Genomic DNA, 10,926 nt, shown 5'->3' with positions numbered 1-10,926 from the left:
GCGTTGCTGAAGATGAAGCCAACAGTTGCATCTCTTGCATGCACAACAAAGATCTTGTTTTCTGAACCATCAAGTCTAGTCAACGGTGTTACTTTTACAGCCCAATATTAGAAACTATGAATTTGCCACAAGCAGCTGCACATTATGCACAACATGCGACACCCTTTATACTCAAACAGTTTAAGACTGTTGGAAGTGTGAAATACAGTCACGGTATAATAATGCTTAATGCAAACAGTCTCCAACAAAATGATGAAGTACTAGACATTATTGGAAGTCATTAAAAGTCACCTTCAGTTTAGTTGGGCCCAGTTGGGTTGCATATATCCACAAGCAAAACCACAGTGGAAAACAATGAAAAATCAGAGTTAATTTAAAAGATTCTTTTAAAAAAACGCTGTGTTCAGTTAGGGCTACTGATATAATGTTGTTTAGATTATAGGTAAGAATTTAACCAAAGCATTCAAGCTATTTTAAAGTAATTAAGTATTCAAGGGATGCCCAGATGAACAGAATAAATTTTTGGGGATTTCCTTACCTGGATATTGAGCATGCATCAAGATATTCGAGGGATGATGTCTTTTCTTGTCCGCTGGTTCCTATCGCCTATTTCCAAATTAATTTCACATTGCATTTAAAATAAACCAAGTTTTGAATTTAAAAAGAAATACAAACAGATAAGATTCATATTACAACATATTACAACTTTGAGTTTTTCAAATCTCTTTTGTGAAAATGCCTCTATGGTGGGAGAAACTGGGGACGAACCATGTAAGCAAAGGTTGTAAACTCTAGACAAGAGGCCTACTAAGTTCAAATATGTGAGAAAATGTTAAACAAAGGATTTGGGCCTCCTAAAACAACGCAGTGATTGCCAGAAAAAACATCAAGAAAAATGTGCTTGCAAAGGACACCAAAACACAGACAGAAGAATCAAGCAGTGCACCCTGTCCTAATCCAGGCTGGATGGAGCCTGCAATACAGCGACTCATCCCTCCTTGTAGGCCCCAGTTCGTCTTTTATCTCCAAGGGACTGTTTACTTCCAGTAATTAGGCTATTCATCACACTAATGGGAACATCCCCCGCCACTAAATAACTTCTCTTTTCTCTGAATAAGGCTTACAATTCCGGCAAGGCATCATGAGAGGGAGGTGATACTCCTCTTAACCATGATGCCATAGCGGGCAAGTTGTCTAATCTGTCAACATTTCTTATCAAAAGGCCATTCATGGCCTACAATGCACTGGGGAGCATCATGAGCAAATATTAACAAAAAAAGTATAAAAATATAATAATTCCAAATGAAGTATAGAGGATTTGCTCTCCAAATGCTGAATATGCTATGTGAAGGAATTTTTGATCTACTTCCCACAAACAGCAATCTTTTGGAAAGCCACTAGATGAAAAATGTAATTTCAGTTCAGTCAGGGCCACTTTATTCTGAGTAAATTATAAATTACTGTGGATGGAATAATATTTGCTAGTATGGATCTTTGCTGGGACCTTTCTGCCCTTCACATGGAAAGCCTGAGGCGAGAAGAACAGCAGCAAAGGTAGAGGGCAAAGTAGGCATCAATGACAACAGTGATGACACTGATTAAGTCAGATACAGCTTAAAAAGCAGCATCTTTGGTGGTTGCAAAGAGGCATGCAGATGAAGAAGCAGAGTCAGATAGCAGCTCACCAGACTCATCTGAACCAGGGGCGATTTTAGCCCATTTTTGGGGGTGCTTCAAATCAAAGCGCCCCCAAAGATTTCTTACTTTTTTTGACAATATTTGCTGTTTGTGGGACACACTGCTAAAAATATAAAAAGCATACAGTACGTAATTGATTCGGAACATTTTAACAACAAAAGTATAGATAAGCCCTCCCTGTTTGAAATGGTTATTTTGTCCTATGTGTATGTGCCGATATTGAACCCAAGGTACTAACTAGCTAACTGGCTGGATGCCCATTAACCTTATAACTCCTGGTGTGTGTGTGTGTGTGTGTGTGTGTGTGTGTGTGTGTGTGTGTGTGTGTGTGTGTGTGTGTGTGTGTGTACAGAGAGACAGGAAGGTTTTTTTTTCAAACACATTCAGTGTAAGATCAAATGATCCATCAATAAAGGATAATGTTGGATCAGTGTTTCAATATTTATATCCTCTATTAGATGTACATGTGGTTTGGTTATTTGCCTTTTGGTTGAAAGTACGCTAAGAGAGGACTTTTTTTAATTAGTGATCTTAATAGTATTTTTTTTTAATCTAATTGAATACAATCTATTTGTGTATGATTGTCAGTCCAAAGAGGGAGAGAGGAAAGAGGAGAACATGAGGAGAAAGTACAAGGTCAGGAAGAACCAGGTAAGAAAACAGACAGGGAGTACTAACAGGCAAAACAGAAACTGTTAAACTGACAAAGAGAAAAAACAACACCTAATTTTACTCATACAATCTGGAAGTTGTGTTCTCCCTATATTAAAGCTGCTATACAGAATCTGCAAAACAAACTAGGTTGTCAGCCCTGGCACTGCATTACCATATTGAAATTCAGTCAGAGGAAGTCACAGTTGCCAAAAACCTTTTGAAGCTCAAGAGTGAGGCTGGTGCCATTCCAGATATGTTAACATTGTACAATCCTCTGGATAATCAGATCTTCCCCACACTGAAAACTGTTATTCGGGTTGTCCTAACAAACCCAGTTAGCAGCTGTAGCGGTGAGAGGTCTTTTAGTGTCTTGAGTCAGCTCCATACCTGGCTGAGAAGGACCATGGGTCAAAGCAGACTCCAGCACCTGGCTGTGATGTCAGTTGAGAAAGAGATGCTTGAGAGACTTGACCACCAAAATGTGATGGACAGATTTACCAACCTCAAGGTGAGGCGACATAGGTTAAAAGAAAAGAAAAAATTTCAAGGACTCTTCTATTTTTGGAGTGTATTTTTATTTATCTGTATTATATTATACATACACTTTAAAAGGGAATCTCTGTCCAAAAAATGCACTCAGTTTACTTTTTACTCACTATGAGCATCATTCATTATTCTCCCGCAGTAATTAAGGTTAGGATATGTATATATATATTTTTAAATTCCAATCCATTCTTCTTTTGCAGCATTTAAATAACCTTTATCAGATTTGATGGTTTTGTTACAGACTTTTCAGTGTTTTGCTTTTCTTTCACAAATGTGGGGATTAAATTGTGTTAGAATGTACAAAACAGTGACGTCATGTTTTGTGACGAGGACCCAGGCACAGAGAGACTTGATGAATTTAAGAATCTTATGATTTAATAAGGAAATTTGCAGATTTGCACAGAGAGGGTGAAACTATGATGACTGATAACGGAGACTGTTGAAGACAACAGACGATGAGGACAGGGAGGAACAGGGTTTTAAATGCACCAAGGAGACAGTCAGAGGGAACTCGGGACAACCGGAGACATTTAAGGATGTAGGGACTGACAGAGACAGGGAAGAAGTCTCATTGTGACGAGTAAAGTTTACCTTGCCTGCATGGGCAGCTCTCTGGGTGCTCAGCACCCCCAAAGCGCTGATCCTAGAATCGCCCCTGATCTGATCTTGGCTCAGAAAATACTGCAACAAAGTAAATTATAAACCAGCTCCAAGTGTTACAATCGTGAGCCGAAATGCTCTTTTTCTTCTGTTTTGTTTTTGTTCTACTTATTTGTAAGTTAGTGTTTAACACCAGCCTTTTCTGTAGTGCCAGGAAAATTGTTTTGCACGACCTTTTGATTTCATGAAATCTAGATAGATGTCTTAATTTGCAGCATTTGTAACTATTCCAAGGTACCATGCATTTTTGTACACAGCATCCACATCTATGCTAGTATTAACTTGTACCACTGCTGGTGTTGTTGCAGTGCTACTGACCTTCTGGATGATGGTTGTACTTTCTTTTCCAAGCAACCTGCAGGTTTTCTGCTTAGTCTTTTTTTTTTTTTTTTTTTTTTTTTTTCTGCTTAGTCTGAGTGACTGGAACAAAGTGCGATGGCTGCAGGTTTTCTTGAAATATCTTTCTTTATTCAAAAGGTTCCTTCAACCTTGCACTCTTGGCATCAACACCAGTGGCTGAAATGGAGAACTGCGTAATTTCTGAGATGTGCTCAAATAGTTGCTGTGAAGTCAGCATATGCTCACTGTTTGTTTGCTGCTTGTTGCAAATTGGCTCTGGCTACAAGGCGTTTAATTTAACCACCAGTTCAATCGCATACCTTTTAGCCATGGTTAATTTCAAGAGTAGCTTTTCTTTTGGCATTTATCCTCCGTGAAAACACAGATTTTAGAGGTTTCTTGATCCATGATGTTTTGCCACAATGTCTCAAAATAATATTCTCATCAGTACTGATTTTATGACATTTGCTGAGCGTCACATGTTTATGACGACTAGTTGGAAAACCTCTATTTTTCTGATCTTGTGACTATCAAGACTTGCCCTGTTGCAAACAACATCACCAAAGATCCAAGTTAAACTTGCAAACCACACTTGTGTCCATGTTGTATGCATGCATAAGTATTCACTCGACATTATCGTGGTTTAAATCTATGAGTAAACACACTGTCAAATTCAACATTTAATGAGTGTTAAAAATAACGATATTAAAAATAAAATGTAACAATGTTTCCATTACTATATGTTATAAACATTAAATTTGTAGAGTGTTGCTGCTGAAACTATGATATACTCAATGATCTCAATGCTCAAAGCATAAAAAGTGCTGGAAAAAATAAGAAAACTTAAAGGTGCCAAATTTCAAGCCATCACTCTATATTGAATTAATCAATTTAACAGTTTTTTTGCAGCCACATTCAAATGTCTGGACCTCAGATTTGCACTGTAGTGAATGTGGATTGTAATCATAAAAAGTTAAAAATAGACAAACTTACAGATTCTGTAAAATTGTTTGCATATGTTTTATATCCAAATTCACCTCACAAGTACATACATATATAAAGTGCATATATGAATAAACCAAAAACATGTTGGAGTACAAACCTTTTTATCTAACCAATAGGCTTGGTGTCAGGCTTGGAAACATTTCTTTCAGTGGAGCTCAGTAGAATGATACAATTACTCATCATTTCTGGCTTCAAGAAGCTTCATCTCTCTACGAGAGCGAGTGAAAGCCATTGTGGCATGGAGAGACACCTTTGACAGAGCCATGGGAAGAGATGGGGGAGTATATTAACAAAACACCGGTGGGAGCTTTGGTGATGAGAGATTGGTTAGTTGATGGTTCCAGCAGTACAGCCTTTCCATTCATTACCCCGTGCTGCTGTATCGGCACACACTGAAGCCCAAAGCCTTGTCTCGTCCACGGTGAATGACTAGACGAGCTGGACTCCTCATCAACCTTTCTGATCACCACTCACCTCTCTGAGGTGCCTTTGTGTCCCGTCTCTCTTCATTAAGATAGGCCTTAATGGACTTTTTGCAGGCCTCTGTGCTTGCAGAGAGAGATAGACTAGGGAGATGTAAAAGGGCATATGAGGCTGTGGATGAATGTGTTCTCCATCTTCAACAGCCTCAACAGGCTAAAAAGAAAGTGCCTTTCAATAATGAAAGGGCTTCCTTTCTATATTTGGTCTTAGAGAGAGAAAAATGGGGGAAAAGGGGGATAACTGAGGCATTTTCCTGGGGTCTTTCTATGGACAATCATAATTTGAAGCAGTACCACCTTTTTCGTGACTGGAACTTATTCCTTGCCATATTGGCAAACTGAGACACAGTTAAATGATCAACTCCAATCATATTACACATATTTTTATCAAGTCTGATCTATTTAGGCATTCAGAAATACACATTTTCTCTGGACTTTTCCAGCACACTTTTGACCAAAGCAACTTTCACTGTTGCTCTTTATTTTCTACTCTTTAGCTCATTTTTTCATTTGTTTTTTTTCTGTTAAAAACAGAGAACAGTTTGGGTTTGATTTTTTTTCTCCATTTTCCCCTGTGTCACTATATCTCTGGTCAGACTAACTTGTCCTCTAGGCTACTCAGCCTGTGTTTGGTATGGGTCTACTCATAATGCTCATGCATTGTCTGACATAAACTGACTGACTGTTATACAGTAGTTCAGGGTAGAGCAGGGTCTGCCTCTTGTGTTTGTATATGACTTAATGGGTTATATTATACTTTTGTTTGTCTTTAACTTATCATACACTTTTTTACAGTGTGTATTCAGTATTTCTTCTCAGTTTACTGCTTTGATAAAATCTGTGTTTTCTCTCTTTTATTAAGGCTGGAGAGAAACCCCAGGTGCGCCCACATTTGACAACTGGCCTCCTCAACACAGCCTCTGATTGGCAGCTACAGGCTGACCTGGGTAAACAACTAAAGTTCCCTCAGAACATTGCAAAAACATCACTCCGGCCAGACATGATAATTATTTCTGAGGCCTCAAAACAGCTGATCATGCTGGAACTCACAGTGCCCTGGGAAGAGCGGATTGAGGAGGCCAATGAAAGGAAACGAGGAAAGTACCAGGAACTAGTGCAGGAGTGCAGGGGAAGGGGCTGGAAGACTTTCTATGAGCCCATAGAAGTGGGTTGTAGGGGCTTTGCAGGATGATCACTCTGCAAAGCCCTAGGGCGGCTGGGCGTGGCTGGGGCAGCCAAGAAGAGGGCCATCCAGGCTGTGAGTGAAGCGGCAGAGAAAGCCACAAGGTGGCTGTGGATCAAGAGGGCTGATCCGTGGGTAGCTACTGGTACGCAAGTCGGGGCTTGATCACCCCCGGCTGGGTCGCCTGGGCGAGGGTGTATGATGTTGTGAGACCCGAAACACCTGATGACCCTAGGATACATCACTGAAGATGCGTACCAGTGCATCCAGGAGATGTGTTTTTATAGTTAAACTCTGGCTGAGCCAGTGACGCCTAGGAAGAGTCTAGGTGACAACCAAGAAAGTTTGGTGACGACTGGAGAGACAGATGACAGCTCGGAAAGACGGCTCCAGGGGCAGGGTGGGCTAGCATCCCGGTCTGCAGTTTTCGTGAGAAAGCACCCCAAAAAGCTACGGAAAGCCCTAAAGAAAGATACCCCCAGGAGATCCCGAGAGGGGGGGAGGATGAGGTCTCCAATCGGACGGACTTAAGGTTAACGACCAACGCAATGGAAAGGACTACGAGTAAGACATGTATCTGCGGCAAGCTGTGTAAGAACCAGCGTGGCCTAAAGGTCCATCAGGCTAGAATGAAATGTTTGGAGCGGGAGAGTGAGGTGCAACGCACAGGTCCTGAACCTGGTGAGACGCAGGAGGAGCCCGGCCAGGAGGCACCCCACAGAGCCCAGTCCCTCCATGCACTGGACTCTTCCAATCCAAGCAGTGTAGTTCCACAACAGCGGATTAAGTGGCCCCCAGCCAGCAGCCGGAGCGAGTGGCAGAAGTTTGATGAGGATGTCTCCAACATCATACAAGCTGTGGCCAAAAGAGATGCCGACAGCAGGCTTAAAACAATGACCACCATCATAGTCAGCTACGCCTCAGAAAGGTTCGGCCTGATCGAGAAGTGTAACAACAAGACCCCTTACACCATGAACCGCAGGGCCATGAAGATTCATCAACTGCGCCAGGAGCTCAGGAGCCTTAAGAAGCAGTTCAAGAACGCTGATGCGGAGGAGAAGCAAGCTTTAGAGGAACTGCATAACATCTTGCGGAAGAAGTTGATTACCCTCCGTAGAGCAGAATGGCACAGAAGGCGAGGAAGAGAGAGAGCCAGGAAACGTGCAGCTTTTATTGCTGATCCCTTTCGCTTTTCCAAACAATTGCTTGGGGTTAAGCGAAGTGGGCAGTTGGAGTGCTCAGCAGAGGAGGTGAATAACTTCCTTCATGAGACAATGAGTGACCCATTGAGGGAACAAGACTTGGGACCAAACAAAGCTCTCATCAACCCTGCCCCACCATCAGCAGAGTTCAAGTTGACGGAGCCAAGTTTGAAGGAGGTGTGTGAGGTCATCAAAGCAGCCCGCTCAGCATCCTCCCCAGGTCCCAGTGGCGTACCCTACCTTGTCTATAAGCGCTGCCCAGAGCTGCTTCGCCACCTGTGGAAGATCTTAAAGGTGATATGGCGGAGAGGGAGAGTTGCTGATCAGTGGAGGTGCGCAGAGGGAGTCTGGATTCCCAAAGAGGAGGATTCGAAAAACATAAACCAGTTTCGGAGCATCTCGCTATTGAGCGTGGAGGGGAAGGTGTTTTTTAGCGTTGTCTCCCGGAGATTGACCGAGTTTCTCCTTAGAAACAATTACATTGATCCATCAGTTCAGAAGGGGGGGATCCCAGGAGTTCCTGGTTGCCTAGAGCACACTGGTGTAGTTACACACCTTATAAGAGAAGCCCATGAGAACAGAGGCGACCTAGCTGTATTGTGGCTGGACCTGACTAATGCGTATGGGTCGATCCCACACAAACTGGTTGAGCATGCTTTACACCTCCACCATGTTCCCAGCAAGATCAAGGACCTGATCCTGGACTATTACGCCAATTTCAGGCTTAGGGTCACTTCTAGGGCAGTTACTTCAGACTGGCACCGACTCGGGAAAGGTATAATAACAGGCTGTACCATCTCAGTTACGCTCTTTGCCCTGGCAATGAACATGGTGGTAAAGGCTGCGGAGGTGGAGTGCAGAGGGCCGTTAACAAGGTCAGGTGTTCGTCAGCCCCCTATCAGAGCCTATATGGATGACCTCACCATTACAACATCATCAGTTCCCGGGTGTAGGTGGATCTTGCAAGGTCTTGAGAGACTCATCTCATGGGCAAGGATGAGTTTTAAACCTTCCAAGTCAAGATCGATGGTACTGAAGAAGGGCAAGGTGACGGACAAGTTCCGGTTCTCAATTTCAGGAACCATTATTCCATCCATAACGGAACAACCAGTTAAGAGCTTGGGGAAACTCTTTGACTCCAGCCTGAAAGACTCTACTGCTATTCAGAAGGCAAATGAGGAGCTGGGAGCGTGGCTTATTAAGGTGGATAAGTCCGGCCTGCCTGGAAGATTTAAAGCCTGGATCTACCAGCATTCAATCCTGCCCCGAATCGTGTGGCCCTTGCTTGTCTATACAGTTCCAATAACTACTGTGGAATCCCTTGAAAGAAAGATCAGTGGCTTTCTTCGTAAGTGGCTGGGACTTCCCCGCAGTCTCACCAGCGCTGCCTTGTATGGGACAAGCAACAGCGTGCAGTTACCCTTCAGTGGTCTCACAGAAGAGTTCAAGGTGGCTCGCACACGAGAAGCCCTACAGTACAGAGATTCTAAAGACTGCAAGGTGGCATTAGCAGGTATTGAGGTAAGGACAGGAAGAAAGTGGAAGGCTGAGAAGGCAGTTGAGGTGGCGGAGTCACGCCTAAGGCAGAAAACACTGATGGGGGTCTTAGCAACAGGGGGAGCAGGCTTGGGGTATGTCCCAAAGGCCCAGGTCAGCAGGGCACAGGGAAAGGAGAGACGCCAGCTACTCCAGGAAGAGGTCCGAGCAGGTGTGGAGGAGGAGCGAGTAAGTAGAGCTGTAGGCCTTAAGCGGCAGGGAGCATGGACAAGGTGGGAGAGCACCTTGCAGCGCAAGGTCACCTGGGCAAACATCATGCAGGCAGACTTCCACCGGATCCGATTCCTAGTGCAGGCAGTATACGACACTCTGCCAAGCCCAGCAAACCTCCATCTGTGGGGAAAGAGCGAGACACCTGCCTGTCCCCTGTGCTCTGGAAGAGGGACCCTAGAACACCTCCTTAGCAGCTGCCCAAGGGCCCTGGCCGATGGTCGGTATCGTTGGCGGCACGACCAGGTGCTCAGAGTAGTTGCTGAAAAGATTGCCTCAGCAATCAGCACCAGCAAGCATCATCATGCTCCGAGGAAGGCAATCTCTTTTATTAAGGCTGGAGAGAAACCCCAGGTGCGCCCACATTTGACAACTGGCCTCCTCAACACAGCCTCTGATTGGCAGCTACAGGCTGACCTGGGTAAACAACTAAAGTTCCCTCAGAACATTGCAAAAACATCACTCCGGCCAGACATGATAATTATTTCTGAGGCCTCAAAACAGCTGATCATGCTGGAACTCACAGTGCCCTGGGAAGAGCGGATTGAGGAGGCCAATGAAAGGAAACGAGGAAAGTACCAGGAACTAGTGCAGGAGTGCAGGGGAAGGGGCTGGAAGACTTTCTATGAGCCCATAGAAGTGGGTTGTAGGGGCTTTGCAGGACGATCACTCTGCAAAGCCCTAGGGCGGCTGGGCGTGGCTGGGGCAGCCAAGAAGAGGGCCATCCAGGCTGTGAGTGAAGCGGCAGAGAAAGCCACAAGGTGGCTGTGGATCAAGAGGGCTGATCCGTGGGTAGCTACTGGTACGCAAGTCGGGGCTTGATCACCCCCGGCTGGGTCGCCTGGGCGAGGGTGTATGATGTTGTGAGACCCGAAACACCTGATGACCCTAGGATACATCACTGAAGATGCGTACCAGTGCATCCAGGAGATGTGTCTTTATAGTATAGTTATGCTGTTTGCCACTCCAAATCTAAAGAAGAATGACAATCACTTTGAGTGCACCTATTATTTAAAAAGTATATGAATCTTAATTACTCAGTGAATACAACAAAGATCTAAAAAGATTTTGTGTGTTAAGAACAGAGAGATATCTCATCTGGTTATGCCCCACAACTACTATAAGATGAAGGTTTTGTATTCAGCAAAGGGTCACTCTCATTAGTCACATCCTTATATTGCACAATAATGAATGAAATTAGGTAGCTCATTAGCAAGCAACTAGGTGATATGCGATCTCATTTGAAGAACATGTGCCTTCTTTAGTTTCAGTACTGATGAGGATGTTACTGGAACAGGAAGGTGTTTCACTTGGAAGCTGCTTTGTTGCTCATCTTTGAAGGTTTTACATAAGACATAGAAATGAAATCAATTTGTCACATATGTGATCT

At 43.7% G+C, this 10,926-nt stretch overlaps 1 non-coding gene across 1 annotated transcript; it reads left to right on the top strand.

Annotated features, from left to right (window-relative positions):
- Positions 1-6,253: 6,253 nt before the first annotated feature.
- LOC106676033 (uncharacterized) lies at positions 6,254-10,471 on the top strand. Its single transcript, XR_003022090.2, has one exon. It is a non-coding gene; the product is annotated as an uncharacterized LOC106676033 (transcript).
- Positions 10,472-10,926: the final 455 nt, after the last annotated feature.

Source organism: Maylandia zebra, linkage group LG16, assembly GCF_041146795.1.
Source record: "Maylandia zebra isolate NMK-2024a linkage group LG16, Mzebra_GT3a, whole genome shotgun sequence".
NCBI lineage: Eukaryota > Metazoa > Chordata > Actinopteri > Cichliformes > Cichlidae > Maylandia > Maylandia zebra.
The sequence above is the reverse complement of the archived record's forward strand: the minus strand, read 5'-3'. Positions and strand labels throughout refer to the sequence as shown.